The sequence below is a fragment of the Schistocerca piceifrons genome, unplaced genomic scaffold (genome assembly GCF_021461385.2).
Source record: "Schistocerca piceifrons isolate TAMUIC-IGC-003096 unplaced genomic scaffold, iqSchPice1.1 HiC_scaffold_163, whole genome shotgun sequence".
NCBI lineage: Eukaryota > Metazoa > Arthropoda > Insecta > Orthoptera > Acrididae > Schistocerca > Schistocerca piceifrons.
In genome coordinates this window covers 1-25,950 of record NW_025727490.1, presented here as the reverse complement: position 1 = coordinate 25,950, position 25,950 = coordinate 1, and the positions used below count along the sequence as shown (strand labels likewise).

At 50.2% G+C, this 25,950-nt stretch overlaps 46 non-coding genes across 46 annotated transcripts; all 46 read left to right on the top strand.

The window, feature by feature from the left end:
* The first annotated feature begins 497 nt into the window (after window positions 1-497).
* Window positions 498-570, top strand: Trnak-uuu. The gene has a single exon. It is a non-coding gene; the product is annotated as a tRNA-Lys (tRNA).
* A 138-nt stretch (window positions 571-708) lies between these two features.
* On the top strand, window positions 709-790 carry Trnas-cga. Its single transcript has one exon. It is a non-coding gene; the product is annotated as a tRNA-Ser (tRNA).
* Window positions 791-1,483: 693 nt separating this feature from the next.
* Window positions 1,484-1,565, top strand: Trnas-uga. The gene has a single exon. It is a non-coding gene; the product is annotated as a tRNA-Ser (tRNA).
* Window positions 1,566-2,164: 599 nt separating this feature from the next.
* Window positions 2,165-2,237, top strand: Trnaf-gaa. Its single transcript has one exon. It is a non-coding gene; the product is annotated as a tRNA-Phe (tRNA).
* A 539-nt stretch (window positions 2,238-2,776) lies between these two features.
* Window positions 2,777-2,849, top strand: Trnak-uuu. Its single transcript has one exon. It is a non-coding gene; the product is annotated as a tRNA-Lys (tRNA).
* A 138-nt stretch (window positions 2,850-2,987) lies between these two features.
* Window positions 2,988-3,069, top strand: Trnas-cga. Its single transcript has one exon. It is a non-coding gene; the product is annotated as a tRNA-Ser (tRNA).
* A 693-nt stretch (window positions 3,070-3,762) lies between these two features.
* Window positions 3,763-3,844, top strand: Trnas-uga. Its single transcript has one exon. It is a non-coding gene; the product is annotated as a tRNA-Ser (tRNA).
* Window positions 3,845-4,443: 599 nt separating this feature from the next.
* Trnaf-gaa lies at window positions 4,444-4,516 on the top strand. The gene has a single exon. It is a non-coding gene; the product is annotated as a tRNA-Phe (tRNA).
* Window positions 4,517-5,055: 539 nt separating this feature from the next.
* Trnak-uuu lies at window positions 5,056-5,128 on the top strand. Its single transcript has one exon. It is a non-coding gene; the product is annotated as a tRNA-Lys (tRNA).
* Window positions 5,129-5,266: 138 nt separating this feature from the next.
* Window positions 5,267-5,348, top strand: Trnas-cga. The gene has a single exon. It is a non-coding gene; the product is annotated as a tRNA-Ser (tRNA).
* A 693-nt stretch (window positions 5,349-6,041) lies between these two features.
* Trnas-uga lies at window positions 6,042-6,123 on the top strand. Its single transcript has one exon. It is a non-coding gene; the product is annotated as a tRNA-Ser (tRNA).
* Window positions 6,124-6,722: 599 nt separating this feature from the next.
* On the top strand, window positions 6,723-6,795 carry Trnaf-gaa. The gene has a single exon. It is a non-coding gene; the product is annotated as a tRNA-Phe (tRNA).
* Window positions 6,796-7,334: 539 nt separating this feature from the next.
* Window positions 7,335-7,407, top strand: Trnak-uuu. Its single transcript has one exon. It is a non-coding gene; the product is annotated as a tRNA-Lys (tRNA).
* A 138-nt stretch (window positions 7,408-7,545) lies between these two features.
* Window positions 7,546-7,627, top strand: Trnas-cga. Its single transcript has one exon. It is a non-coding gene; the product is annotated as a tRNA-Ser (tRNA).
* A 693-nt stretch (window positions 7,628-8,320) lies between these two features.
* Window positions 8,321-8,402, top strand: Trnas-uga. Its single transcript has one exon. It is a non-coding gene; the product is annotated as a tRNA-Ser (tRNA).
* Window positions 8,403-9,001: 599 nt separating this feature from the next.
* Trnaf-gaa lies at window positions 9,002-9,074 on the top strand. The gene has a single exon. It is a non-coding gene; the product is annotated as a tRNA-Phe (tRNA).
* A 539-nt stretch (window positions 9,075-9,613) lies between these two features.
* On the top strand, window positions 9,614-9,686 carry Trnak-uuu. The gene has a single exon. It is a non-coding gene; the product is annotated as a tRNA-Lys (tRNA).
* Window positions 9,687-9,824: 138 nt separating this feature from the next.
* On the top strand, window positions 9,825-9,906 carry Trnas-cga. The gene has a single exon. It is a non-coding gene; the product is annotated as a tRNA-Ser (tRNA).
* Window positions 9,907-10,599: 693 nt separating this feature from the next.
* On the top strand, window positions 10,600-10,681 carry Trnas-uga. The gene has a single exon. It is a non-coding gene; the product is annotated as a tRNA-Ser (tRNA).
* Window positions 10,682-11,280: 599 nt separating this feature from the next.
* On the top strand, window positions 11,281-11,353 carry Trnaf-gaa. Its single transcript has one exon. It is a non-coding gene; the product is annotated as a tRNA-Phe (tRNA).
* Window positions 11,354-11,892: 539 nt separating this feature from the next.
* Window positions 11,893-11,965, top strand: Trnak-uuu. Its single transcript has one exon. It is a non-coding gene; the product is annotated as a tRNA-Lys (tRNA).
* Window positions 11,966-12,103: 138 nt separating this feature from the next.
* Window positions 12,104-12,185, top strand: Trnas-cga. The gene has a single exon. It is a non-coding gene; the product is annotated as a tRNA-Ser (tRNA).
* Window positions 12,186-12,878: 693 nt separating this feature from the next.
* On the top strand, window positions 12,879-12,960 carry Trnas-uga. The gene has a single exon. It is a non-coding gene; the product is annotated as a tRNA-Ser (tRNA).
* Window positions 12,961-13,559: 599 nt separating this feature from the next.
* Trnaf-gaa lies at window positions 13,560-13,632 on the top strand. The gene has a single exon. It is a non-coding gene; the product is annotated as a tRNA-Phe (tRNA).
* Window positions 13,633-14,171: 539 nt separating this feature from the next.
* Trnak-uuu lies at window positions 14,172-14,244 on the top strand. The gene has a single exon. It is a non-coding gene; the product is annotated as a tRNA-Lys (tRNA).
* Window positions 14,245-14,382: 138 nt separating this feature from the next.
* On the top strand, window positions 14,383-14,464 carry Trnas-cga. Its single transcript has one exon. It is a non-coding gene; the product is annotated as a tRNA-Ser (tRNA).
* A 693-nt stretch (window positions 14,465-15,157) lies between these two features.
* Trnas-uga lies at window positions 15,158-15,239 on the top strand. Its single transcript has one exon. It is a non-coding gene; the product is annotated as a tRNA-Ser (tRNA).
* Window positions 15,240-15,838: 599 nt separating this feature from the next.
* Window positions 15,839-15,911, top strand: Trnaf-gaa. The gene has a single exon. It is a non-coding gene; the product is annotated as a tRNA-Phe (tRNA).
* Window positions 15,912-16,450: 539 nt separating this feature from the next.
* Trnak-uuu lies at window positions 16,451-16,523 on the top strand. The gene has a single exon. It is a non-coding gene; the product is annotated as a tRNA-Lys (tRNA).
* A 138-nt stretch (window positions 16,524-16,661) lies between these two features.
* On the top strand, window positions 16,662-16,743 carry Trnas-cga. Its single transcript has one exon. It is a non-coding gene; the product is annotated as a tRNA-Ser (tRNA).
* Window positions 16,744-17,436: 693 nt separating this feature from the next.
* Trnas-uga lies at window positions 17,437-17,518 on the top strand. Its single transcript has one exon. It is a non-coding gene; the product is annotated as a tRNA-Ser (tRNA).
* A 599-nt stretch (window positions 17,519-18,117) lies between these two features.
* Trnaf-gaa lies at window positions 18,118-18,190 on the top strand. Its single transcript has one exon. It is a non-coding gene; the product is annotated as a tRNA-Phe (tRNA).
* A 539-nt stretch (window positions 18,191-18,729) lies between these two features.
* Window positions 18,730-18,802, top strand: Trnak-uuu. The gene has a single exon. It is a non-coding gene; the product is annotated as a tRNA-Lys (tRNA).
* Window positions 18,803-18,940: 138 nt separating this feature from the next.
* On the top strand, window positions 18,941-19,022 carry Trnas-cga. The gene has a single exon. It is a non-coding gene; the product is annotated as a tRNA-Ser (tRNA).
* Window positions 19,023-19,715: 693 nt separating this feature from the next.
* Window positions 19,716-19,797, top strand: Trnas-uga. The gene has a single exon. It is a non-coding gene; the product is annotated as a tRNA-Ser (tRNA).
* Window positions 19,798-20,396: 599 nt separating this feature from the next.
* On the top strand, window positions 20,397-20,469 carry Trnaf-gaa. Its single transcript has one exon. It is a non-coding gene; the product is annotated as a tRNA-Phe (tRNA).
* A 539-nt stretch (window positions 20,470-21,008) lies between these two features.
* Trnak-uuu lies at window positions 21,009-21,081 on the top strand. Its single transcript has one exon. It is a non-coding gene; the product is annotated as a tRNA-Lys (tRNA).
* A 138-nt stretch (window positions 21,082-21,219) lies between these two features.
* Window positions 21,220-21,301, top strand: Trnas-cga. Its single transcript has one exon. It is a non-coding gene; the product is annotated as a tRNA-Ser (tRNA).
* A 693-nt stretch (window positions 21,302-21,994) lies between these two features.
* On the top strand, window positions 21,995-22,076 carry Trnas-uga. Its single transcript has one exon. It is a non-coding gene; the product is annotated as a tRNA-Ser (tRNA).
* A 599-nt stretch (window positions 22,077-22,675) lies between these two features.
* Trnaf-gaa lies at window positions 22,676-22,748 on the top strand. The gene has a single exon. It is a non-coding gene; the product is annotated as a tRNA-Phe (tRNA).
* Window positions 22,749-23,287: 539 nt separating this feature from the next.
* Trnak-uuu lies at window positions 23,288-23,360 on the top strand. The gene has a single exon. It is a non-coding gene; the product is annotated as a tRNA-Lys (tRNA).
* Window positions 23,361-23,498: 138 nt separating this feature from the next.
* On the top strand, window positions 23,499-23,580 carry Trnas-cga. The gene has a single exon. It is a non-coding gene; the product is annotated as a tRNA-Ser (tRNA).
* Window positions 23,581-24,273: 693 nt separating this feature from the next.
* Window positions 24,274-24,355, top strand: Trnas-uga. Its single transcript has one exon. It is a non-coding gene; the product is annotated as a tRNA-Ser (tRNA).
* Window positions 24,356-24,954: 599 nt separating this feature from the next.
* Window positions 24,955-25,027, top strand: Trnaf-gaa. Its single transcript has one exon. It is a non-coding gene; the product is annotated as a tRNA-Phe (tRNA).
* A 539-nt stretch (window positions 25,028-25,566) lies between these two features.
* Window positions 25,567-25,639, top strand: Trnak-uuu. Its single transcript has one exon. It is a non-coding gene; the product is annotated as a tRNA-Lys (tRNA).
* Window positions 25,640-25,777: 138 nt separating this feature from the next.
* On the top strand, window positions 25,778-25,859 carry Trnas-cga. Its single transcript has one exon. It is a non-coding gene; the product is annotated as a tRNA-Ser (tRNA).
* Window positions 25,860-25,950: the final 91 nt, after the last annotated feature.

The window sequence follows — 25,950 nt, the reverse complement described above, 5'->3', positions numbered from 1 at the left end:
GGTGATAATGCAACTACAGCTGACAACAAAAATGACTCTCTGCTGTAGCAGTTCTGGTTGTCTAGTGCATGCCATAAGAGGAACTCACTAGAAAACTAACTCCCTTTGAAGGAAAAGAATCAAAAAAGCCCTACCGACTGCGTTCCTTTTTCTGTGTCAGGTGGTGAAGAACGTCTTCAACGGAACCGCGAAATGAGCGAAAACGTGGGAAACATTGCATTCGAAATGCTTGCGAATTTTCCAATTGCCCAGTGAGTGTCGACAAAACACGTCAATTCTCTGCTCCAACGTATGAGACGTAACAACTGGTGCAATTTGTTGTTGCATCGTGTGCCAGCAGTCTTCGATAGTGTGTTACGAGCTTAGCGCGATAAGTTTGCAGACAGCATTTAGGCGACGTTTTATTAGTAACGGCCCCATGCAACGATTGCACAACAGTAAAGGACATGAGTCAATGTACAGTTGTGCATCGTGGGAGGTCTCACACCGTCGTCCGAGCCCGGATAGCTCAGTCGGTAGAGCATTAGGCTTTTAACCTAAGGGTCCAGGGTTCAAGTCCCTGTCCGGGCGGAAATTTTAAAACTTTGGTAGCGATTCGTCTGGTAGCGGTGGAAACGCTACGGAAAATAATGCAGCTACGCCGTTTTCTGACACCACAGTGCTTCAAACGGTAGCATTTGCATGTGTCGGGACAACGCCGCGCTACCGGCAGTCGTGGCCGAGTGGTTAAGGCGTCTGACTCGAAATCAGATTCCCTATGGGAGCGTAGGTTCGAATCCTACCGGCTGCGTGCGATTTTGCGTAAAGAGAGGAGCAAAAATTTTCGCACACATGTGACATGCGTGGGCGAATGCGGGTGCAAACCAGTGACGCCATTCTCAACAAGACGAAAGTTTCCGTTTAAGAATACTGAGTTTCGCGACGACCGCTGCTTACTGTGGCCATCGGTTCACCTCGCACTGACGCTGGGACTGCAGAAAGCCGTCGCTGAGATCGTGAGTACACAGATGTGCTCGAAAGTGTTGGACAGAGCGAACATTCAATTCTTTTTAAGAATCGCAATTGAATCATTCGAGTGCGGCGAAGGCAGTGGTGCAGCGTTTCTTTTCTTAAGATCTCGCAGCTGCTTGGAGGTATGTCCATCGTTTTAAGACGACAGAAAACTAGCGTCAGCGGTGCGTCAGTGGGAAGTCGGTGAAGTCGCCATTGGAGCCATAAGCCAGTAATTACAACATGCGAATCACTCGCTCACCACGCAGCTGTACGATAATGCTCGTGCGTGGGCCCGCATAGCTGAGTCGGTAGAGCGTTAGGTTTTCAACCAAAGGGTCCTGGGTTCAAGTCCCTGTCTGGGCGAAAATTAATACACTTTCGTAACGGCTAATGGAAACCCTACAGGAAAGAGTGAGGCCACGCCGCTTTCTGCCATCAGATTGCTTCTAAAGATGGCCGTTTCACTTGTCGGGAGTCGCTTCTGCCACCGGCAGTCGTGGCCGAGTGGTTAAGGCGTCTGACTTGAAATCAGATTCCCTCTGGGAGCGTAGGTTCGAGTCCTGCCGACTGCGAAAATTTTCTCTCTCTCAAAAGATGGACGTTCAGGTGCATCCTAGCAGTTGCGTCACTACTAAACACATGGGTCACCAGTTATTTGATCCAGGGCGCAGCGTTACAGTCGCGCCCAGAAGCCGCAGCTCATCTCCTCGTCTCACAGCCGCCCACCGGGTGTTAGTACAAGTGTCGCCTCACTGGGCAGTGCAGATGTGTCCTTTTTAGCTTGCAGACGATGACGTGTAGCAATTTACGAGCTAACGCAAGTCGAATGTTTTACCGTGTGTATCTGCTAGATACTGCCTCTCATACGGTGGAGAGGCTCACTCCTTCTTGTGTCTCGTTCTCTGCACACGAGTTGCCCCTGACATCGACATAGCACGGGTTTTCTAGCGTCAGCGCGGCGTCACGTGAAGTCAGCGAAGTGAATATTACACGAGTCGAGTCGACATGTTTGCTTGTTACGATGATGGAAGCAGAAGAAATGTGTGTGGGACTTCACTGCATCGGCTGCTCGCCTTTCAGCGTCCCTGTGTCTTATCAGACGAAGGTGACTGTGAAATTGGCAACGAGGCAGAGCTGAACGAACACATGCAAACAGCAACGTTCAATGTCAGCCGAAATAGCTCAGTTGGGAGAGCGTTAGACTGAAGATCTAAAGGTCCCTGGTTCGATCCCGGGTTTCGGCAGGTATTCGTTTTGATGCGACGCCAATGGAATTGCTCTGCGTTGGTGATAATGCAACTACAGCTGACAACAAAAATGACTCTCTGCTGTAGCAGTTCTGGTTGTCTAGTGCATGCCATAAGAGGAACTCACTAGAAAACTAACTCCCTTTGAAGGAAAAGAATCAAAAAAGCCCTACCGACTGCGTTCCTTTTTCTGTGTCAGGTGGTGAAGAACGTCTTCAACGGAACCGCGAAATGAGCGAAAACGTGGGAAACATTGCATTCGAAATGCTTGCGAATTTTCCAATTGCCCAGTGAGTGTCGACAAAACACGTCAATTCTCTGCTCCAACGTATGAGACGTAACAACTGGTGCAATTTGTTGTTGCATCGTGTGCCAGCAGTCTTCGATAGTGTGTTACGAGCTTAGCGCGATAAGTTTGCAGACAGCATTTAGGCGACGTTTTATTAGTAACGGCCCCATGCAACGATTGCACAACAGTAAAGGACATGAGTCAATGTACAGTTGTGCATCGTGGGAGGTCTCACACCGTCGTCCGAGCCCGGATAGCTCAGTCGGTAGAGCATTAGGCTTTTAACCTAAGGGTCCAGGGTTCAAGTCCCTGTCCGGGCGGAAATTTTAAAACTTTGGTAGCGATTCGTCTGGTAGCGGTGGAAACGCTACGGAAAATAATGCAGCTACGCCGTTTTCTGACACCACAGTGCTTCAAACGGTAGCATTTGCATGTGTCGGGACAACGCCGCGCTACCGGCAGTCGTGGCCGAGTGGTTAAGGCGTCTGACTCGAAATCAGATTCCCTATGGGAGCGTAGGTTCGAATCCTACCGGCTGCGTGCGATTTTGCGTAAAGAGAGGAGCAAAAATTTTCGCACACATGTGACATGCGTGGGCGAATGCGGGTGCAAACCAGTGACGCCATTCTCAACAAGACGAAAGTTTCCGTTTAAGAATACTGAGTTTCGCGACGACCGCTGCTTACTGTGGCCATCGGTTCACCTCGCACTGACGCTGGGACTGCAGAAAGCCGTCGCTGAGATCGTGAGTACACAGATGTGCTCGAAAGTGTTGGACAGAGCGAACATTCAATTCTTTTTAAGAATCGCAATTGAATCATTCGAGTGCGGCGAAGGCAGTGGTGCAGCGTTTCTTTTCTTAAGATCTCGCAGCTGCTTGGAGGTATGTCCATCGTTTTAAGACGACAGAAAACTAGCGTCAGCGGTGCGTCAGTGGGAAGTCGGTGAAGTCGCCATTGGAGCCATAAGCCAGTAATTACAACATGCGAATCACTCGCTCACCACGCAGCTGTACGATAATGCTCGTGCGTGGGCCCGCATAGCTGAGTCGGTAGAGCGTTAGGTTTTCAACCAAAGGGTCCTGGGTTCAAGTCCCTGTCTGGGCGAAAATTAATACACTTTCGTAACGGCTAATGGAAACCCTACAGGAAAGAGTGAGGCCACGCCGCTTTCTGCCATCAGATTGCTTCTAAAGATGGCCGTTTCACTTGTCGGGAGTCGCTTCTGCCACCGGCAGTCGTGGCCGAGTGGTTAAGGCGTCTGACTTGAAATCAGATTCCCTCTGGGAGCGTAGGTTCGAGTCCTGCCGACTGCGAAAATTTTCTCTCTCTCAAAAGATGGACGTTCAGGTGCATCCTAGCAGTTGCGTCACTACTAAACACATGGGTCACCAGTTATTTGATCCAGGGCGCAGCGTTACAGTCGCGCCCAGAAGCCGCAGCTCATCTCCTCGTCTCACAGCCGCCCACCGGGTGTTAGTACAAGTGTCGCCTCACTGGGCAGTGCAGATGTGTCCTTTTTAGCTTGCAGACGATGACGTGTAGCAATTTACGAGCTAACGCAAGTCGAATGTTTTACCGTGTGTATCTGCTAGATACTGCCTCTCATACGGTGGAGAGGCTCACTCCTTCTTGTGTCTCGTTCTCTGCACACGAGTTGCCCCTGACATCGACATAGCACGGGTTTTCTAGCGTCAGCGCGGCGTCACGTGAAGTCAGCGAAGTGAATATTACACGAGTCGAGTCGACATGTTTGCTTGTTACGATGATGGAAGCAGAAGAAATGTGTGTGGGACTTCACTGCATCGGCTGCTCGCCTTTCAGCGTCCCTGTGTCTTATCAGACGAAGGTGACTGTGAAATTGGCAACGAGGCAGAGCTGAACGAACACATGCAAACAGCAACGTTCAATGTCAGCCGAAATAGCTCAGTTGGGAGAGCGTTAGACTGAAGATCTAAAGGTCCCTGGTTCGATCCCGGGTTTCGGCAGGTATTCGTTTTGATGCGACGCCAATGGAATTGCTCTGCGTTGGTGATAATGCAACTACAGCTGACAACAAAAATGACTCTCTGCTGTAGCAGTTCTGGTTGTCTAGTGCATGCCATAAGAGGAACTCACTAGAAAACTAACTCCCTTTGAAGGAAAAGAATCAAAAAAGCCCTACCGACTGCGTTCCTTTTTCTGTGTCAGGTGGTGAAGAACGTCTTCAACGGAACCGCGAAATGAGCGAAAACGTGGGAAACATTGCATTCGAAATGCTTGCGAATTTTCCAATTGCCCAGTGAGTGTCGACAAAACACGTCAATTCTCTGCTCCAACGTATGAGACGTAACAACTGGTGCAATTTGTTGTTGCATCGTGTGCCAGCAGTCTTCGATAGTGTGTTACGAGCTTAGCGCGATAAGTTTGCAGACAGCATTTAGGCGACGTTTTATTAGTAACGGCCCCATGCAACGATTGCACAACAGTAAAGGACATGAGTCAATGTACAGTTGTGCATCGTGGGAGGTCTCACACCGTCGTCCGAGCCCGGATAGCTCAGTCGGTAGAGCATTAGGCTTTTAACCTAAGGGTCCAGGGTTCAAGTCCCTGTCCGGGCGGAAATTTTAAAACTTTGGTAGCGATTCGTCTGGTAGCGGTGGAAACGCTACGGAAAATAATGCAGCTACGCCGTTTTCTGACACCACAGTGCTTCAAACGGTAGCATTTGCATGTGTCGGGACAACGCCGCGCTACCGGCAGTCGTGGCCGAGTGGTTAAGGCGTCTGACTCGAAATCAGATTCCCTATGGGAGCGTAGGTTCGAATCCTACCGGCTGCGTGCGATTTTGCGTAAAGAGAGGAGCAAAAATTTTCGCACACATGTGACATGCGTGGGCGAATGCGGGTGCAAACCAGTGACGCCATTCTCAACAAGACGAAAGTTTCCGTTTAAGACTACTGAGTTTCGCGACGACCGCTGCTTACTGTGGCCATCGGTTCACCTCGCACTGACGCTGGGACTGCAGAAAGCCGTCGCTGAGATCGTGAGTACACAGATGTGCTCGAAAGTGTTGGACAGAGCGAACATTCAATTCTTTTTAAGAATCGCAATTGAATCATTCGAGTGCGGCGAAGGCAGTGGTGCAGCGTTTCTTTTCTTAAGATCTCGCAGCTGCTTGGAGGTATGTCCATCGTTTTAAGACGACAGAAAACTAGCGTCAGCGGTGCGTCAGTGGGAAGTCGGTGAAGTCGCCATTGGAGCCATAAGCCAGTAATTACAACATGCGAATCACTCGCTCACCACGCAGCTGTACGATAATGCTCGTGCGTGGGCCCGCATAGCTGAGTCGGTAGAGCGTTAGGTTTTCAACCAAAGGGTCCTGGGTTCAAGTCCCTGTCTGGGCGAAAATTAATACACTTTCGTAACGGCTAATGGAAACCCTACAGGAAAGAGTGAGGCCACGCCGCTTTCTGCCATCAGATTGCTTCTAAAGATGGCCGTTTCACTTGTCGGGAGTCGCTTCTGCCACCGGCAGTCGTGGCCGAGTGGTTAAGGCGTCTGACTTGAAATCAGATTCCCTCTGGGAGCGTAGGTTCGAGTCCTGCCGACTGCGAAAATTTTCTCTCTCTCAAAAGATGGACGTTCAGGTGCATCCTAGCAGTTGCGTCACTACTAAACACATGGGTCACCAGTTATTTGATCCAGGGCGCAGCGTTACAGTCGCGCCCAGAAGCCGCAGCTCATCTCCTCGTCTCACAGCCGCCCACCGGGTGTTAGTACAAGTGTCGCCTCACTGGGCAGTGCAGATGTGTCCTTTTTAGCTTGCAGACGATGACGTGTAGCAATTTACGAGCTAACGCAAGTCGAATGTTTTACCGTGTGTATCTGCTAGATACTGCCTCTCATACGGTGGAGAGGCTCACTCCTTCTTGTGTCTCGTTCTCTGCACACGAGTTGCCCCTGACATCGACATAGCACGGGTTTTCTAGCGTCAGCGCGGCGTCACGTGAAGTCAGCGAAGTGAATATTACACGAGTCGAGTCGACATGTTTGCTTGTTACGATGATGGAAGCAGAAGAAATGTGTGTGGGACTTCACTGCATCGGCTGCTCGCCTTTCAGCGTCCCTGTGTCTTATCAGACGAAGGTGACTGTGAAATTGGCAACGAGGCAGAGCTGAACGAACACATGCAAACAGCAACGTTCAATGTCAGCCGAAATAGCTCAGTTGGGAGAGCGTTAGACTGAAGATCTAAAGGTCCCTGGTTCGATCCCGGGTTTCGGCAGGTATTCGTTTTGATGCGACGCCAATGGAATTGCTCTGCGTTGGTGATAATGCAACTACAGCTGACAACAAAAATGACTCTCTGCTGTAGCAGTTCTGGTTGTCTAGTGCATGCCATAAGAGGAACTCACTAGAAAACTAACTCCCTTTGAAGGAAAAGAATCAAAAAAGCCCTACCGACTGCGTTCCTTTTTCTGTGTCAGGTGGTGAAGAACGTCTTCAACGGAACCGCGAAATGAGCGAAAACGTGGGAAACATTGCATTCGAAATGCTTGCGAATTTTCCAATTGCCCAGTGAGTGTCGACAAAACACGTCAATTCTCTGCTCCAACGTATGAGACGTAACAACTGGTGCAATTTGTTGTTGCATCGTGTGCCAGCAGTCTTCGATAGTGTGTTACGAGCTTAGCGCGATAAGTTTGCAGACAGCATTTAGGCGACGTTTTATTAGTAACGGCCCCATGCAACGATTGCACAACAGTAAAGGACATGAGTCAATGTACAGTTGTGCATCGTGGGAGGTCTCACACCGTCGTCCGAGCCCGGATAGCTCAGTCGGTAGAGCATTAGGCTTTTAACCTAAGGGTCCAGGGTTCAAGTCCCTGTCCGGGCGGAAATTTTAAAACTTTGGTAGCGATTCGTCTGGTAGCGGTGGAAACGCTACGGAAAATAATGCAGCTACGCCGTTTTCTGACACCACAGTGCTTCAAACGGTAGCATTTGCATGTGTCGGGACAACGCCGCGCTACCGGCAGTCGTGGCCGAGTGGTTAAGGCGTCTGACTCGAAATCAGATTCCCTATGGGAGCGTAGGTTCGAATCCTACCGGCTGCGTGCGATTTTGCGTAAAGAGAGGAGCAAAAATTTTCGCACACATGTGACATGCGTGGGCGAATGCGGGTGCAAACCAGTGACGCCATTCTCAACAAGACGAAAGTTTCCGTTTAAGAATACTGAGTTTCGCGACGACCGCTGCTTACTGTGGCCATCGGTTCACCTCGCACTGACGCTGGGACTGCAGAAAGCCGTCGCTGAGATCGTGAGTACACAGATGTGCTCGAAAGTGTTGGACAGAGCGAACATTCAATTCTTTTTAAGAATCGCAATTGAATCATTCGAGTGCGGCGAAGGCAGTGGTGCAGCGTTTCTTTTCTTAAGATCTCGCAGCTGCTTGGAGGTATGTCCATCGTTTTAAGACGACAGAAAACTAGCGTCAGCGGTGCGTCAGTGGGAAGTCGGTGAAGTCGCCATTGGAGCCATAAGCCAGTAATTACAACATGCGAATCACCCGCTCACCACGCAGCTGTACGATAATGCTCGTGCGTGGGCCCGCATAGCTGAGTCGGTAGAGCGTTAGGTTTTCAACCAAAGGGTCCTGGGTTCAAGTCCCTGTCTGGGCGAAAATTAATACACTTTCGTAACGGCTAATGGAAACCCTACAGGAAAGAGTGAGGCCACGCCGCTTTCTGCCATCAGATTGCTTCTAAAGATGGCCGTTTCACTTGTCGGGAGTCGCTTCTGCCACCGGCAGTCGTGGCCGAGTGGTTAAGGCGTCTGACTTGAAATCAGATTCCCTCTGGGAGCGTAGGTTCGAGTCCTGCCGACTGCGAAAATTTTCTCTCTCTCAAAAGATGGACGTTCAGGTGCATCCTAGCAGTTGCGTCACTACTAAACACATGGGTCACCAGTTATTTGATCCAGGGCGCAGCGTTACAGTCGCGCCCAGAAGCCGCAGCTCATCTCCTCGTCTCACAGCCGCCCACCGGGTGTTAGTACAAGTGTCGCCTCACTGGGCAGTGCAGATGTGTCCTTTTTAGCTTGCAGACGATGACGTGTAGCAATTTACGAGCTAACGCAAGTCGAATGTTTTACCGTGTGTATCTGCTAGATACTGCCTCTCATACGGTGGAGAGGCTCACTCCTTCTTGTGTCTCGTTCTCTGCACACGAGTTGCCCCTGACATCGACATAGCACGGGTTTTCTAGCGTCAGCGCGGCGTCACGTGAAGTCAGCGAAGTGAATATTACACGAGTCGAGTCGACATGTTTGCTTGTTACGATGATGGAAGCAGAAGAAATGTGTGTGGGACTTCACTGCATCGGCTGCTCGCCTTTCAGCGTCCCTGTGTCTTATCAGACGAAGGTGACTGTGAAATTGGCAACGAGGCAGAGCTGAACGAACACATGCAAACAGCAACGTTCAATGTCAGCCGAAATAGCTCAGTTGGGAGAGCGTTAGACTGAAGATCTAAAGGTCCCTGGTTCGATCCCGGGTTTCGGCAGGTATTCGTTTTGATGCGACGCCAATGGAATTGCTCTGCGTTGGTGATAATGCAACTACAGCTGACAACAAAAATGACTCTCTGCTGTAGCAGTTCTGGTTGTCTAGTGCATGCCATAAGAGGAACTCACTAGAAAACTAACTCCCTTTGAAGGAAAAGAATCAAAAAAGCCCTACCGACTGCGTTCCTTTTTCTGTGTCAGGTGGTGAAGAACGTCTTCAACGGAACCGCGAAATGAGCGAAAACGTGGGAAACATTGCATTCGAAATGCTTGCGAATTTTCCAATTGCCCAGTGAGTGTCGACAAAACACGTCAATTCTCTGCTCCAACGTATGAGACGTAACAACTGGTGCAATTTGTTGTTGCATCGTGTGCCAGCAGTCTTCGATAGTGTGTTACGAGCTTAGCGCGATAAGTTTGCAGACAGCATTTAGGCGACGTTTTATTAGTAACGGCCCCATGCAACGATTGCACAACAGTAAAGGACATGAGTCAATGTACAGTTGTGCATCGTGGGAGGTCTCACACCGTCGTCCGAGCCCGGATAGCTCAGTCGGTAGAGCATTAGGCTTTTAACCTAAGGGTCCAGGGTTCAAGTCCCTGTCCGGGCGGAAATTTTAAAACTTTGGTAGCGATTCGTCTGGTAGCGGTGGAAACGCTACGGAAAATAATGCAGCTACGCCGTTTTCTGACACCACAGTGCTTCAAACGGTAGCATTTGCATGTGTCGGGACAACGCCGCGCTACCGGCAGTCGTGGCCGAGTGGTTAAGGCGTCTGACTCGAAATCAGATTCCCTATGGGAGCGTAGGTTCGAATCCTACCGGCTGCGTGCGATTTTGCGTAAAGAGAGGAGCAAAAATTTTCGCACACATGTGACATGCGTGGGCGAATGCGGGTGCAAACCAGTGACGCCATTCTCAACAAGACGAAAGTTTCCGTTTAAGAATACTGAGTTTCGCGACGACCGCTGCTTACTGTGGCCATCGGTTCACCTCGCACTGACGCTGGGACTGCAGAAAGCCGTCGCTGAGATCGTGAGTACACAGATGTGCTCGAAAGTGTTGGACAGAGCGAACATTCAATTCTTTTTAAGAATCGCAATTGAATCATTCGAGTGCGGCGAAGGCAGTGGTGCAGCGTTTCTTTTCTTAAGATCTCGCAGCTGCTTGGAGGTATGTCCATCGTTTTAAGACGACAGAAAACTAGCGTCAGCGGTGCGTCAGTGGGAAGTCGGTGAAGTCGCCATTGGAGCCATAAGCCAGTAATTACAACATGCGAATCACTCGCTCACCACGCAGCTGTACGATAATGCTCGTGCGTGGGCCCGCATAGCTGAGTCGGTAGAGCGTTAGGTTTTCAACCAAAGGGTCCTGGGTTCAAGTCCCTGTCTGGGCGAAAATTAATACACTTTCGTAACGGCTAATGGAAACCCTACAGGAAAGAGTGAGGCCACGCCGCTTTCTGCCATCAGATTGCTTCTAAAGATGGCCGTTTCACTTGTCGGGAGTCGCTTCTGCCACCGGCAGTCGTGGCCGAGTGGTTAAGGCGTCTGACTTGAAATCAGATTCCCTCTGGGAGCGTAGGTTCGAGTCCTGCCGACTGCGAAAATTTTCTCTCTCTCAAAAGATGGACGTTCAGGTGCATCCTAGCAGTTGCGTCACTACTAAACACATGGGTCACCAGTTATTTGATCCAGGGCGCAGCGTTACAGTCGCGCCCAGAAGCCGCAGCTCATCTCCTCGTCTCACAGCCGCCCACCGGGTGTTAGTACAAGTGTCGCCTCACTGGGCAGTGCAGATGTGTCCTTTTTAGCTTGCAGACGATGACGTGTAGCAATTTACGAGCTAACGCAAGTCGAATGTTTTACCGTGTGTATCTGCTAGATACTGCCTCTCATACGGTGGAGAGGCTCACTCCTTCTTGTGTCTCGTTCTCTGCACACGAGTTGCCCCTGACATCGACATAGCACGGGTTTTCTAGCGTCAGCGCGGCGTCACGTGAAGTCAGCGAAGTGAATATTACACGAGTCGAGTCGACATGTTTGCTTGTTACGATGATGGAAGCAGAAGAAATGTGTGTGGGACTTCACTGCATCGGCTGCTCGCCTTTCAGCGTCCCTGTGTCTTATCAGACGAAGGTGACTGTGAAATTGGCAACGAGGCAGAGCTGAACGAACACATGCAAACAGCAACGTTCAATGTCAGCCGAAATAGCTCAGTTGGGAGAGCGTTAGACTGAAGATCTAAAGGTCCCTGGTTCGATCCCGGGTTTCGGCAGGTATTCGTTTTGATGCGACGCCAATGGAATTGCTCTGCGTTGGTGATAATGCAACTACAGCTGACAACAAAAATGACTCTCTGCTGTAGCAGTTCTGGTTGTCTAGTGCATGCTATAAGAGGAACTCACTAGAAAACTAACTCCCTTTGAAGGAAAAGAATCAAAAAAGCCCTACCGACTGCGTTCCTTTTTCTGTGTCAGGTGGTGAAGAACGTCTTCAACGGAACCGCGAAATGAGCGAAAACGTGGGAAACATTGCATTCGAAATGCTTGCGAATTTTCCAATTGCCCAGTGAGTGTCGACAAAACACGTCAATTCTCTGCTCCAACGTATGAGACGTAACAACTGGTGCAATTTGTTGTTGCATCGTGTGCCAGCAGTCTTCGATAGTGTGTTACGAGCTTAGCGCGATAAGTTTGCAGACAGCATTTAGGCGACGTTTTATTAGTAACGGCCCCATGCAACGATTGCACAACAGTAAAGGACATGAGTCAATGTACAGTTGTGCATCGTGGGAGGTCTCACACCGTCGTCCGAGCCCGGATAGCTCAGTCGGTAGAGCATTAGGCTTTTAACCTAAGGGTCCAGGGTTCAAGTCCCTGTCCGGGCGGAAATTTTAAAACTTTGGTAGCGATTCGTCTGGTAGCGGTGGAAACGCTACGGAAAATAATGCAGCTACGCCGTTTTCTGACACCACAGTGCTTCAAACGGTAGCATTTGCATGTGTCGGGACAACGCCGCGCTACCGGCAGTCGTGGCCGAGTGGTTAAGGCGTCTGACTCGAAATCAGATTCCCTATGGGAGCGTAGGTTCGAATCCTACCGGCTGCGTGCGATTTTGCGTAAAGAGAGGAGCAAAAATTTTCGCACACATGTGACATGCGTGGGCGAATGCGGGTGCAAACCAGTGACGCCATTCTCAACAAGACGAAAGTTTCCGTTTAAGAATACTGAGTTTCGCGACGACCGCTGCTTACTGTGGCCATCGGTTCACCTCGCACTGACGCTGGGACTGCAGAAAGCCGTCGCTGAGATCGTGAGTACACAGATGTGCTCGAAAGTGTTGGACAGAGCGAACATTCAATTCTTTTTAAGAATCGCAATTGAATCATTCGAGTGCGGCGAAGGCAGTGGTGCAGCGTTTCTTTTCTTAAGATCTCGCAGCTGCTTGGAGGTATGTCCATCGTTTTAAGACGACAGAAAACTAGCGTCAGCGGTGCGTCAGTGGGAAGTCGGTGAAGTCGCCATTGGAGCCATAAGCCAGTAATTACAACATGCGAATCACTCGCTCACCACGCAGCTGTACGATAATGCTCGTGCGTGGGCCCGCATAGCTGAGTCGGTAGAGCGTTAGGTTTTCAACCAAAGGGTCCTGGGTTCAAGTCCCTGTCTGGGCGAAAATTAATACACTTTCGTAACGGCTAATGGAAACCCTACAGGAAAGAGTGAGGCCACGCCGCTTTCTGCCATCAGATTGCTTCTAAAGATGGCCGTTTCACTTGTCGGGAGTCGCTTCTGCCACCGGCAGTCGTGGCCGAGTGGTTAAGGCGTCTGACTTGAAATCAGATTCCCTCTGGGAGCGTAGGTTCGAGTCCTGCCGACTGCGAAAATTTTCTCTCTCTCAAAAGATGGACGTTCAGGTGCATCCTAGCAGTTGCGTCACTACTAAACACATGGGTCACCAGTTATTTGATCCAGGGCGCAGCGTTACAGTCGCGCCCAGAAGCCGCAGCTCATCTCCTCGTCTCACAGCCGCCCACCGGGTGTTAGTACAAGTGTCGCCTCACTGGGCAGTGCAGATGTGTCCTTTTTAGCTTGCAGACGATGACGTGTAGCAATTTACGAGCTAACGCAAGTCGAATGTTTTACCGTGTGTATCTGCTAGATACTGCCTCTCATACGGTGGAGAGGCTCACTCCTTCTTGTGTCTCGTTCTCTGCACACGAGTTGCCCCTGACATCGACATAGCACGGGTTTTCTAGCGTCAGCGCGGCGTCACGTGAAGTCAGCGAAGTGAATATTACACGAGTCGAGTCGACATGTTTGCTTGTTACGATGATGGAAGCAGAAGAAATGTGTGTGGGACTTCACTGCATCGGCTGCTCGCCTTTCAGCGTCCCTGTGTCTTATCAGACGAAGGTGACTGTGAAATTGGCAACGAGGCAGAGCTGAACGAACACATGCAAACAGCAACGTTCAATGTCAGCCGAAATAGCTCAGTTGGGAGAGCGTTAGACTGAAGATCTAAAGGTCCCTGGTTCGATCCCGGGTTTCGGCAGGTATTCGTTTTGATGCGACGCCAATGGAATTGCTCTGCGTTGGTGATAATGCAACTACAGCTGACAACAAAAATGACTCTCTGCTGTAGCAGTTCTGGTTGTCTAGTGCATGCCATAAGAGGAACTCACTAGAAAACTAACTCCCTTTGAAGGAAAAGAATCAAAAAAGCCCTACCGACTGCGTTCCTTTTTCTGTGTCAGGTGGTGAAGAACGTCTTCAACGGAACCGCGAAATGAGCGAAAACGTGGGAAACATTGCATTCGAAATGCTTGCGAATTTTCCAATTGCCCAGTGAGTGTCGACAAAACACGTCAATTCTCTGCTCCAACGTATGAGACGTAACAACTGGTGCAATTTGTTGTTGCATCGTGTGCCAGCAGTCTTCGATAGTGTGTTACGAGCTTAGCGCGATAAGTTTGCAGACAGCATTTAGGCGACGTTTTATTAGTAACGGCCCCATGCAACGATTGCACAACAGTAAAGGACATGAGTCAATGTACAGTTGTGCATCGTGGGAGGTCTCACACCGTCGTCCGAGCCCGGATAGCTCAGTCGGTAGAGCATTAGGCTTTTAACCTAAGGGTCCAGGGTTCAAGTCCCTGTCCGGGCGGAAATTTTAAAACTTTGGTAGCGATTCGTCTGGTAGCGGTGGAAACGCTACGGAAAATAATGCAGCTACGCCGTTTTCTGACACCACAGTGCTTCAAACGGTAGCATTTGCATGTGTCGGGACAACGCCGCGCTACCGGCAGTCGTGGCCGAGTGGTTAAGGCGTCTGACTCGAAATCAGATTCCCTATGGGAGCGTAGGTTCGAATCCTACCGGCTGCGTGCGATTTTGCGTAAAGAGAGGAGCAAAAATTTTCGCACACATGTGACATGCGTGGGCGAATGCGGGTGCAAACCAGTGACGCCATTCTCAACAAGACGAAAGTTTCCGTTTAAGAATACTGAGTTTCGCGACGACCGCTGCTTACTGTGGCCATCGGTTCACCTCGCACTGACGCTGGGACTGCAGAAAGCCGTCGCTGAGATCGTGAGTACACAGATGTGCTCGAAAGTGTTGGACAGAGCGAACATTCAATTCTTTTTAAGAATCGCAATTGAATCATTCGAGTGCGGCGAAGGCAGTGGTGCAGCGTTTCTTTTCTTAAGATCTCGCAGCTGCTTGGAGGTATGTCCATCGTTTTAAGACGACAGAAAACTAGCGTCAGCGGTGCGTCAGTGGGAAGTCGGTGAAGTCGCCATTGGAGCCATAAGCCAGTAATTACAACATGCGAATCACTCGCTCACCACGCAGCTGTACGATAATGCTCGTGCGTGGGCCCGCATAGCTGAGTCGGTAGAGCGTTAGGTTTTCAACCAAAGGGTCCTGGGTTCAAGTCCCTGTCTGGGCGAAAATTAATACACTTTCGTAACGGCTAATGGAAACCCTACAGGAAAGAGTGAGGCCACGCCGCTTTCTGCCATCAGATTGCTTCTAAAGATGGCCGTTTCACTTGTCGGGAGTCGCTTCTGCCACCGGCAGTCGTGGCCGAGTGGTTAAGGCGTCTGACTTGAAATCAGATTCCCTCTGGGAGCGTAGGTTCGAGTCCTGCCGACTGCGAAAATTTTCTCTCTCTCAAAAGATGGACGTTCAGGTGCATCCTAGCAGTTGCGTCACTACTAAACACATGGGTCACCAGTTATTTGATCCAGGGCGCAGCGTTACAGTCGCGCCCAGAAGCCGCAGCTCATCTCCTCGTCTCACAGCCGCCCACCGGGTGTTAGTACAAGTGTCGCCTCACTGGGCAGTGCAGATGTGTCCTTTTTAGCTTGCAGACGATGACGTGTAGCAATTTACGAGCTAACGCAAGTCGAATGTTTTACCGTGTGTATCTGCTAGATACTGCCTCTCATACGGTGGAGAGGCTCACTCCTTCTTGTGTCTCGTTCTCTGCACACGAGTTGCCCCTGACATCGACATAGCACGGGTTTTCTAGCGTCAGCGCGGCGTCACGTGAAGTCAGCGAAGTGAATATTACACGAGTCGAGTCGACATGTTTGCTTGTTACGATGATGGAAGCAGAAGAAATGTGTGTGGGACTTCACTGCATCGGCTGCTCGCCTTTCAGCGTCCCTGTGTCTTATCAGACGAAGGTGACTGTGAAATTGGCAACGAGGCAGAGCTGAACGAACACATGCAAACAGCAACGTTCAATGTCAGCCGAAATAGCTCAGTTGGGAGAGCGTTAGACTGAAGATCTAAAGGTCCCTGGTTCGATCCCGGGTTTCGGCAGGTATTCGTTTTGATGCGACGCCAATGGAATTGCTCTGCGTTGGTGATAATGCAACTACAGCTGACAACAAAAATGACTCTCTGCTGTAGCAGTTCTGGTTGTCTAGTGCATGCCATAAGAGGAACTCACTAGAAAACTAACTCCCTTTGAAGGAAAAGAATCAAAAAAGCCCTACCGACTGCGTTCCTTTTTCTGTGTCAGGTGGTGAAGAACGTCTTCAACGGAACCGCGAAATGAGCGAAAACGTGGGAAACATTGCATTCGAAATGCTTGCGAATTTTCCAATTGCCCAGTGAGTGTCGACAAAACACGTCAATTCTCTGCTCCAACGTATGAGACGTAACAACTGGTGCAATTTGTTGTTGCATCGTGTGCCAGCAGTCTTCGATAGTGTGTTACGAGCTTAGCGCGATAAGTTTGCAGACAGCATTTAGGCGACGTTTTATTAGTAACGGCCCCATGCAACGATTGCACAACAGTAAAGGACATGAGTCAATGTACAGTTGTGCATCGTGGGAGGTCTCACACCGTCGTCCGAGCCCGGATAGCTCAGTCGGTAGAGCATTAGGCTTTTAACCTAAGGGTCCAGGGTTCAAGTCCCTGTCCGGGCGGAAATTTTAAAACTTTGGTAGCGATTCGTCTGGTAGCGGTGGAAACGCTACGGAAAATAATGCAGCTACGCCGTTTTCTGACACCACAGTGCTTCAAACGGTAGCATTTGCATGTGTCGGGACAACGCCGCGCTACCGGCAGTCGTGGCCGAGTGGTTAAGGCGTCTGACTCGAAATCAGATTCCCTGTGGGAGCGTAGGTTCGAATCCTACCGGCTGCGTGCGATTTTGCGTAAAGAGAGGAGCAAAAATTTTCGCACACATGTGACATGCGTGGGCGAATGCGGGTGCAAACCAGTGACGCCATTCTCAACAAGACGAAAGTTTCCGTTTAAGAATACTGAGTTTCGCGACGACCGCTGCTTACTGTGGCCATCGGTTCACCTCGCACTGACGCTGGGACTGCAGAAAGCCGTCGCTGAGATCGTGAGTACACAGATGTGCTCGAAAGTGTTGGACAGAGCGAACATTCAATTCTTTTTAAGAATCGCAATTGAATCATTCGAGTGCGGCGAAGGCAGTGGTGCAGCGTTTCTTTTCTTAAGATCTCGCAGCTGCTTGGAGGTATGTCCATCGTTTTAAGACGACAGAAAACTAGCGTCAGCGGTGCGTCAGTGGGAAGTCGGTGAAGTCGCCATTGGAGCCATAAGCCAGTAATTACAACATGCGAATCACTCGCTCACCACGCAGCTGTACGATAATGCTCGTGCGTGGGCCCGCATAGCTGAGTCGGTAGAGCGTTAGGTTTTCAACCAAAGGGTCCTGGGTTCAAGTCCCTGTCTGGGCGAAAATTAATACACTTTCGTAACGGCTAATGGAAACCCTACAGGAAAGAGTGAGGCCACGCCGCTTTCTGCCATCAGATTGCTTCTAAAGATGGCCGTTTCACTTGTCGGGAGTCGCTTCTGCCACCGGCAGTCGTGGCCGAGTGGTTAAGGCGTCTGACTTGAAATCAGATTCCCTCTGGGAGCGTAGGTTCGAGTCCTGCCGACTGCGAAAATTTTCTCTCTCTCAAAAGATGGACGTTCAGGTGCATCCTAGCAGTTGCGTCACTACTAAACACATGGGTCACCAGTTATTTGATCCAGGGCGCAGCGTTACAGTCGCGCCCAGAAGCCGCAGCTCATCTCCTCGTCTCACAGCCGCCCACCGGGTGTTAGTACAAGTGTCGCCTCACTGGGCAGTGCAGATGTGTCCTTTTTAGCTTGCAGACGATGACGTGTAGCAATTTACGAGCTAACGCAAGTCGAATGTTTTACCGTGTGTATCTGCTAGATACTGCCTCTCATACGGTGGAGAGGCTCACTCCTTCTTGTGTCTCGTTCTCTGCACACGAGTTGCCCCTGACATCGACATAGCACGGGTTTTCTAGCGTCAGCGCGGCGTCACGTGAAGTCAGCGAAGTGAATATTACACGAGTCGAGTCGACATGTTTGCTTGTTACGATGATGGAAGCAGAAGAAATGTGTGTGGGACTTCACTGCATCGGCTGCTCGCCTTTCAGCGTCCCTGTGTCTTATCAGACGAAGGTGACTGTGAAATTGGCAACGAGGCAGAGCTGAACGAACACATGCAAACAGCAACGTTCAATGTCAGCCGAAATAGCTCAGTTGGGAGAGCGTTAGACTGAAGATCTAAAGGTCCCTGGTTCGATCCCGGGTTTCGGCAGGTATTCGTTTTGATGCGACGCCAATGGAATTGCTCTGCGTTGGTGATAATGCAACTACAGCTGACAACAAAAATGACTCTCTGCTGTAGCAGTTCTGGTTGTCTAGTGCATGCCATAAGAGGAACTCACTAGAAAACTAACTCCCTTTGAAGGAAAAGAATCAAAAAAGCCCTACCGACTGCGTTCCTTTTTCTGTGTCAGGTGGTGAAGAACGTCTTCAACGGAACCGCGAAATGAGCGAAAACGTGGGAAACATTGCATTCGAAATGCTTGCGAATTTTCCAATTGCCCAGTGAGTGTCGACAAAACACGTCAATTCTCTGCTCCAACGTATGAGACGTAACAACTGGTGCAATTTGTTGTTGCATCGTGTGCCAGCAGTCTTCGATAGTGTGTTACGAGCTTAGCGCGATAAGTTTGCAGACAGCATTTAGGCGACGTTTTATTAGTAACGGCCCCATGCAACGATTGCACAACAGTAAAGGACATGAGTCAATGTACAGTTGTGCATCGTGGGAGGTCTCACACCGTCGTCCGAGCCCGGATAGCTCAGTCGGTAGAGCATTAGGCTTTTAACCTAAGGGTCCAGGGTTCAAGTCCCTGTCCGGGCGGAAATTTTAAAACTTTGGTAGCGATTCGTCTGGTAGCGGTGGAAACGCTACGGAAAATAATGCAGCTACGCCGTTTTCTGACACCACAGTGCTTCAAACGGTAGCATTTGCATGTGTCGGGACAACGCCGCGCTACCGGCAGTCGTGGCCGAGTGGTTAAGGCGTCTGACTCGAAATCAGATTCCCTATGGGAGCGTAGGTTCGAATCCTACCGGCTGCGTGCGATTTTGCGTAAAGAGAGGAGCAAAAATTTTCGCACACATGTGACATGCGTGGGCGAATGCGGGTGCAAACCAGTGACGCCATTCTCAACAAGACGAAAGTTTCCGTTTAAGAATACTGAGTTTCGCGACGACCGCTGCTTACTGTGGCCATCGGTTCACCTCGCACTGACGCTGGGACTGCAGAAAGCCGTCGCTGAGATCGTGAGTACACAGATGTGCTCGAAAGTGTTGGACAGAGCGAACATTCAATTCTTTTTAAGAATCGCAATTGAATCATTCGAGTGCGGCGAAGGCAGTGGTGCAGCGTTTCTTTTCTTAAGATCTCGCAGCTGCTTGGAGGTATGTCCATCGTTTTAAGACGACAGAAAACTAGCGTCAGCGGTGCGTCAGTGGGAAGTCGGTGAAGTCGCCATTGGAGCCATAAGCCAGTAATTACAACATGCGAATCACTCGCTCACCACGCAGCTGTACGATAATGCTCGTGCGTGGGCCCGCATAGCTGAGTCGGTAGAGCGTTAGGTTTTCAACCAAAGGGTCCTGGGTTCAAGTCCCTGTCTGGGCGAAAATTAATACACTTTCGTAACGGCTAATGGAAACCCTACAGGAAAGAGTGAGGCCACGCCGCTTTCTGCCATCAGATTGCTTCTAAAGATGGCCGTTTCACTTGTCGGGAGTCGCTTCTGCCACCGGCAGTCGTGGCCGAGTGGTTAAGGCGTCTGACTTGAAATCAGATTCCCTCTGGGAGCGTAGGTTCGAGTCCTGCCGACTGCGAAAATTTTCTCTCTCTCAAAAGATGGACGTTCAGGTGCATCCTAGCAGTTGCGTCACTACTAAACACATGGGTCACCAGTTATTTGATCCAGGGCGCAGCGTTACAGTCGCGCCCAGAAGCCGCAGCTCATCTCCTCGTCTCACAGCCGCCCACCGGGTGTTAGTACAAGTGTCGCCTCACTGGGCAGTGCAGATGTGTCCTTTTTAGCTTGCAGACGATGACGTGTAGCAATTTACGAGCTAACGCAAGTCGAATGTTTTACCGTGTGTATCTGCTAGATACTGCCTCTCATACGGTGGAGAGGCTCACTCCTTCTTGTGTCTCGTTCTCTGCACACGAGTTGCCCCTGACATCGACATAGCACGGGTTTTCTAGCGTCAGCGCGGCGTCACGTGAAGTCAGCGAAGTGAATATTACACGAGTCGAGTCGACATGTTTGCTTGTTACGATGATGGAAGCAGAAGAAATGTGTGTGGGACTTCACTGCATCGGCTGCTCGCCTTTCAGCGTCCCTGTGTCTTATCAGACGAAGGTGACTGTGAAATTGGCAACGAGGCAGAGCTGAACGAACACATGCAAACAGCAACGTTCAATGTCAGCCGAAATAGCTCAGTTGGGAGAGCGTTAGACTGAAGATCTAAAGGTCCCTGGTTCGATCCCGGGTTTCGGCAGGTATTCGTTTTGATGCGACGCCAATGGAATTGCTCTGCGTTGGTGATAATGCAACTACAGCTGACAACAAAAATGACTCTCTGCTGTAGCAGTTCTGGTTGTCTAGTGCATGCCATAAGAGGAACTCACTAGAAAACTAACTCCCTTTGAAGGAAAAGAATCAAAAAAGCCCTACCGACTGCGTTCCTTTTTCTGTGTCAGGTGGTGAAGAACGTCTTCAACGGAACCGCGAAATGAGCGAAAACGTGGGAAACATTGCATTCGAAATGCTTGCGAATTTTCCAATTGCCCAGTGAGTGTCGACAAAACACGTCAATTCTCTGCTCCAACGTATGAGACGTAACAACTGGTGCAATTTGTTGTTGCATCGTGTGCCAGCAGTCTTCGATAGTGTGTTACGAGCTTAGCGCGATAAGTTTGCAGACAGCATTTAGGCGACGTTTTATTAGTAACGGCCCCATGCAACGATTGCACAACAGTAAAGGACATGAGTCAATGTACAGTTGTGCATCGTGGGAGGTCTCACACCGTCGTCCGAGCCCGGATAGCTCAGTCGGTAGAGCATTAGGCTTTTAACCTAAGGGTCCAGGGTTCAAGTCCCTGTCCGGGCGGAAATTTTAAAACTTTGGTAGCGATTCGTCTGGTAGCGGTGGAAACGCTACGGAAAATAATGCAGCTACGCCGTTTTCTGACACCACAGTGCTTCAAACGGTAGCATTTGCATGTGTCGGGACAACGCCGCGCTACCGGCAGTCGTGGCCGAGTGGTTAAGGCGTCTGACTCGAAATCAGATTCCCTATGGGAGCGTAGGTTCGAATCCTACCGGCTGCGTGCGATTTTGCGTAAAGAGAGGAGCAAAAATTTTCGCACACATGTGACATGCGTGGGCGAATGCGGGTGCAAACCAGTGACGCCATTCTCAACAAGACGAAAGTTTCCGTTTAAGAATACTGAGTTTCGCGACGACCGCTGCTTACTGTGGCCATCGGTTCACCTCGCACTGACGCTGGGACTGCAGAAAGCCGTCGCTGAGATCGTGAGTACACAGATGTGCTCGAAAGTGTTGGACAGAGCGAACATTCAATTCTTTTTAAGAATCGCAATTGAATCATTCGAGTGCGGCGAAGGCAGTGGTGCAGCGTTTCTTTTCTTAAGATCTCGCAGCTGCTTGGAGGTATGTCCATCGTTTTAAGACGACAGAAAACTAGCGTCAGCGGTGCGTCAGTGGGAAGTCGGTGAAGTCGCCATTGGAGCCATAAGCCAGTAATTACAACATGCGAATCACTCGCTCACCACGCAGCTGTACGATAATGCTCGTGCGTGGGCCCGCATAGCTGAGTCGGTAGAGCGTTAGGTTTTCAACCAAAGGGTCCTGGGTTCAAGTCCCTGTCTGGGCGAAAATTAATACACTTTCGTAACGGCTAATGGAAACCCTACAGGAAAGAGTGAGGCCACGCCGCTTTCTGCCATCAGATTGCTTCTAAAGATGGCCGTTTCACTTGTCGGGAGTCGCTTCTGCCACCGGCAGTCGTGGCCGAGTGGTTAAGGCGTCTGACTTGAAATCAGATTCCCTCTGGGAGCGTAGGTTCGAGTCCTGCCGACTGCGAAAATTTTCTCTCTCTCAAAAGATGGACGTTCAGGTGCATCCTAGCAGTTGCGTCACTACTAAACACATGGGTCACCAGTTATTTGATCCAGGGCGCAGCGTTACAGTCGCGCCCAGAAGCCGCAGCTCATCTCCTCGTCTCACAGCCGCCCACCGGGTGTTAGTACAAGTGTCGCCTCACTGGGCAGTGCAGATGTGTCCTTTTTAGCTTGCAGACGATGACGTGTAGCAATTTACGAGCTAACGCAAGTCGAATGTTTTACCGTGTGTATCTGCTAGATACTGCCTCTCATACGGTGGAGAGGCTCACTCCTTCTTGTGTCTCGTTCTCTGCACACGAGTTGCCCCTGACATCGACATAGCACGGGTTTTCTAGCGTCAGCGCGGCGTCACGTGAAGTCAGCGAAGTGAATATTACACGAGTCGAGTCGACATGTTTGCTTGTTACGATGATGGAAGCAGAAGAAATGTGTGTGGGACTTCACTGCATCGGCTGCTCGCCTTTCAGCGTCCCTGTGTCTTATCAGACGAAGGTGACTGTGAAATTGGCAACGAGGCAGAGCTGAACGAACACATGCAAACAGCAACGTTCAATGTCAGCCGAAATAGCTCAGTTGGGAGAGCGTTAGACTGAAGATCTAAAGGTCCCTGGTTCGATCCCGGGTTTCGGCAGGTATTCGTTTTGATGCGACGCCAATGGAATTGCTCTGCGTTGGTGATAATGCAACTACAGCTGACAACAAAAATGACTCTCTGCTGTAGCAGTTCTGGTTGTCTAGTGCATGCCATAAGAGGAACTCACTAGAAAACTAACTCCCTTTGAAGGAAAAGAATCAAAAAAGCCCTACCGACTGCGTTCCTTTTTCTGTGTCAGGTGGTGAAGAACGTCTTCAACGGAACCGCGAAATGAGCGAAAACGTGGGAAACATTGCATTCGAAATGCTTGCGAATTTTCCAATTGCCCAGTGAGTGTCGACAAAACACGTCAATTCTCTGCTCCAACGTATGAGACGTAACAACTGGTGCAATTTGTTGTTGCATCGTGTGCCAGCAGTCTTCGATAGTGTGTTACGAGCTTAGCGCGATAAGTTTGCAGACAGCATTTAGGCGACGTTTTATTAGTAACGGCCCCATGCAACGATTGCACAACAGTAAAGGACATGAGTCAATGTACAGTTGTGCATCGTGGGAGGTCTCACACCGTCGTCCGAGCCCGGATAGCTCAGTCGGTAGAGCATTAGGCTTTTAACCTAAGGGTCCAGGGTTCAAGTCCCTGTCCGGGCGGAAATTTTAAAACTTTGGTAGCGATTCGTCTGGTAGCGGTGGAAACGCTACGGAAAATAATGCAGCTACGCCGTTTTCTGACACCACAGTGCTTCAAACGGTAGCATTTGCATGTGTCGGGACAACGCCGCGCTACCGGCAGTCGTGGCCGAGTGGTTAAGGCGTCTGACTCGAAATCAGATTCCCTATGGGAGCGTAGGTTCGAATCCTACCGGCTGCGTGCGATTTTGCGTAAAGAGAGGAGCAAAAATTTTCGCACACATGTGACATGCGTGGGCGAATGCGGGTGCAAACCAGTGACGCCATTCTCAACAAGACGAAAGTTTCCGTTTAAGAATACTGAGTTTCGCGACGACCGCTGCTTACTGTGGCCATCGGTTCACCTCGCACTGACGCTGGGACTGCAGAAAGCCGTCGCTGAGATCGTGAGTACACAGATGTGCTCGAAAGTGTTGGACAGAGCGAACATTCAATTCTTTTTAAGAATCGCAATTGAATCATTCGAGTGCGGCGAAGGCAGTGGTGCAGCGTTTCTTTTCTTAAGATCTCGCAGCTGCTTGGAGGTATGTCCATCGTTTTAAGACGACAGAAAACTAGCGTCAGCGGTGCGTCAGTGGGAAGTCGGTGAAGTCGCCATTGGAGCCATAAGCCAGTAATTACAACATGCGAATCACTCGCTCACCACGCAGCTGTACGATAATGCTCGTGCGTGGGCCCGCATAGCTGAGTCGGTAGAGCGTTAGGTTTTCAACCAAAGGGTCCTGGGTTCAAGTCCCTGTCTGGGCGAAAATTAATACACTTTCGTAACGGCTAATGGAAACCCTACAGGAAAGAGTGAGGCCACGCCGCTTTCTGCCATCAGATTGCTTCTAAAGATGGCCGTTTCACTTGTCGGGAGTCGCTTCTGCCACCGGCAGTCGTGGCCGAGTGGTTAAGGCGTCTGACTTGAAATCAGATTCCCTCTGGGAGCGTAGGTTCGAGTCCTGCCGACTGCGAAAATTTTCTCTCTCTCAAAAGATGGACGTTCAGGTGCATCCTAGCAGTTGCGTCACTACTAAACACATGGGTCACCAGTTATTTGATCCAGGGCGCAGCGTTACAGTCGCGCCCAGAAGCCGCAGCTCATCTCCTCGTCTCACAGCCGCCCACCGGGTGTTAGTACAAGTGTCGCCTCACTGGGCAGTGCAGATGTGTCCTTTTTAGCTTGCAGACGATGACGTGTAGCAATTTACGAGCTAACGCAAGTCGAATGTTTTACCGTGTGTATCTGCTAGATACTGCCTCTCATACGGTGGAGAGGCTCACTCCTTCTTGTGTCTCGTTCTCTGCACACGAGTTGCCCCTGACATCGACATAGCACGGGTTTTCTAGCGTCAGCGCGGCGTCACGTGAAGTCAGCGAAGTGAATATTACACGAGTCGAGTCGACATGTTTGCTTGTTACGATGATGGAAGCAGAAGAAATGTGTGTGGGACTTCACTGCATCGGCTGCTCGCCTTTCAGCGTCCCTGTGTCTTATCAGACGAAGGTGACTGTGAAATTGGCAACGAGGCAGAGCTGAACGAACACATGCAAACAGCAACGTTCAATGTCAGCCGAAATAGCTCAGTTGGGAGAGCGTTAGACTGAAGATCTAAAGGTCCCTGGTTCGATCCCGGGTTTCGGCAGGTATTCGTTTTGATGCGACGCCAATGGAATTGCTCTGCGTTGGTGATAATGCAACTACAGCTGACAACAAAAATGACTCTCTGCTGTAGCAGTTCTGGTTGTCTAGTGCATGCCATAAGAGGAACTCACTAGAAAACTAACTCCCTTTGAAGGAAAAGAATCAAAAAAGCCCTACCGACTGCGTTCCTTTTTCTGTGTCAGGTGGTGAAGAACGTCTTCAACGGAACCGCGAAATGAGCGAAAACGTGGGAAACATTGCATTCGAAATGCTTGCGAATTTTCCAATTGCCCAGTGAGTGTCGACAAAACACGTCAATTCTCTGCTCCAACGTATGAGACGTAACAACTGGTGCAATTTGTTGTTGCATCGTGTGCCAGCAGTCTTCGATAGTGTGTTACGAGCTTAGCGCGATAAGTTTGCAGACAGCATTTAGGCGACGTTTTATTAGTAACGGCCCCATGCAACGATTGCACAACAGTAAAGGACATGAGTCAATGTACAGTTGTGCATCGTGGGAGGTCTCACACCGTCGTCCGAGCCCGGATAGCTCAGTCGGTAGAGCATTAGGCTTTTAACCTAAGGGTCCAGGGTTCAAGTCCCTGTCCGGGCGGAAATTTTAAAACTTTGGTAGCGATTCGTCTGGTAGCGGTGGAAACGCTACGGAAAATAATGCAGCTACGCCGTTTTCTGACACCACAGTGCTTCAAACGGTAGCATTTGCATGTGTCGGGACAACGCCGCGCTACCGGCAGTCGTGGCCGAGTGGTTAAGGCGTCTGACTCGAAATCAGATTCCCTATGGGAGCGTAGGTTCGAATCCTACCGGCTGCGTGCGATTTTGCGTAAAGAGAGGAGCAAAAATTTTCGCACACATGTGACATGCGTGGGCGAATGCGGGTGCAAACCAGTGACGCCAATTCTC